We start from the raw sequence: 1,905 nt of genomic DNA on the forward strand, positions 1-1,905 counted from the left end.
ACTACAAAGGATCTAACACTTACTGTGCACCGGAAGCTTTGCCTCACATTCAGGGTTGTAACCCTCACAGCAGGCCTGAAAAGGAAACATCATTGCTTTCCTTGACAAGATTAGGAAACATCCTTGAAGTTAAATACTGTTTAAGTGAGGGCTCATAGTTAGCAAACAGCATTCCACCATTCCTCAGGGCCTCTCCCTCACCTGTCTCCCCATTTTCTGTTCTTCTCCTCCACCCCCAGGGCTACATGGAACAAGATGTATACAATATCCTGCTGCGAATCCTCAGCAGGCAGGAGAAGAGGGGCAGCGCGGGCCCTGAGGGGTCCGGGATTCCTCTCCTGTGAGTTGTGGGTGAGGCCGATGGGGCAGGAGCTTGGAGAAAGGACCGGGGAAAGGAGGCTCAGGATGGGAACTGGAGTCTCCGTTTGCTCCAGGTGGTGGCTGACACGGGCGAGTCCTGTGCCCCTGAGCATCTGAAGTGAGGCTCACTGAGAAGTCCCAATAATGGCATCACTGGGTGGAGTCAGGAATCTGTGCCCGAAGGGCTGACCTGGGATGGAGACAGAAGGGGAGTTTCCTCTTTCACGGTCTGGGGCAGAGATGCCAGTAAAGGATGAGTGATGGTGGGAGAGTGGTACACAGTTGTTTCCTAGGGGAGGACTCTACAAACCACAGAATCTCTCCTTCGTCCCCACACCATGCATTCAAGGAATGGTCTTCTCTCACACTGCTCCCCACCCCTATGCCGGCGGCCATCTTCCCCAGCCCAGAGCGAGGAGGATCCCCTTTGGCATCCTGGCATGGGCAGGAGGAGCCTGAGGATATGGAAGTGTGTGCATGTCATCCTTGACTTTCTTCTTGCAGGGAGTAAGAGCACCCCTGGCTGCCAGAGGCTCCATCAGGCTGTAGTGGGTGGGAGGTTGGCCATTAGGGATAGTGTGGGTGAGCTTTGCCTGACATGAGGGAGCCCAGACCTGAGAATCGGAACCCTGGAATCAGCATGGATGAAACCAGAGGACGTACGGATGGAAGCCAGCTCTGTAACAAATAAAGCAGGGGCAATACGATACTGGGTGTCATTGTTTTTCTGGTTAAGGTGGGGGCAGGAATCTTTTCCATCATAAATGGCTCCATAAGCCAGCAGCTTTTAAACTTTATGGTCCACAGTTAGAAATACATTTTACATCCTGTGTGGACATACCGGAAATAGTATGTCTCCTTACTATTTCTGTTCTAGCCTATTCTCTGCTATTATTCTCCACTGAAAAAATACTGGTCAAAATACATCCATGAATGGGTCAAGACTCAGTGTGAAAAGCAGCCCTCTGTGGAAATGGGGATGGACACCCTTCGTCTTCCACAAATCCGTCTCGGACTGACCAACGGCTCTAATCGCGTTCTGCCTCGGGACTCCCGAGTCCACTGTTTGAGGAGGAGACTTTGGGAGGCGTGGATTTTCTGAGATGTATAATCTAAAATACTCTCTCCTGTGCTGCACCATGGGTTTAGGTTGGAAGCACATGGTCTCATGTGGTCAGTGTTCTTTGCCCCGGGAGCAAAGAGGGATGAAAAGTCTGATTCCAGGGAGAGGGAAGAAGGGACACTCAGAGAGGGATGAAGGGACACTGCTTCTTCACTGAGGTTCTGTTCTCAGACTGAAAAAAATGCCTCTCTCTTGGCCACTTCCCATGGTCTCCTCTCCTTCCTGTTTGTCCAGTAGCCAAATTGCTAGGTGAGAATGAGGCAGCGAAGCCCTCCAAAATCTGGAATTTTGGCTTGGTGCCCCCCACAAGGATCCCTCTCCATTCCTTTTCTCAGCCTGCCCCTGCTGGAGTATGTGGGGGTGGGGTGGGGTGTCAGCCTACAGTGGTTTGGCAGTAAGGAGACTGAGAGAGGAGTTGAGAG

General features: G+C 51.8%; 1 long non-coding RNA gene across 1 annotated transcript; it reads left to right on the forward strand.

Moving 5' to 3' along the window:
• Positions 1–240: 240 nt before the first annotated feature.
• Positions 241–1,069, forward strand: LOC107183154. The gene is made up of 2 exons (XR_001513922.1): positions 241–340; positions 865–1,069. It is a non-coding gene; the product is annotated as an uncharacterized LOC107183154 (long non-coding RNA).
• The last annotated feature ends 836 nt before the right edge of the window (positions 1,070–1,905 follow it).

Source organism: Myotis davidii, unplaced genomic scaffold (genome assembly GCF_000327345.1).
Source record: "Myotis davidii unplaced genomic scaffold, ASM32734v1 scaffold401, whole genome shotgun sequence".
Taxonomy (NCBI): Eukaryota; Metazoa; Chordata; class Mammalia; order Chiroptera; family Vespertilionidae; genus Myotis; species Myotis davidii.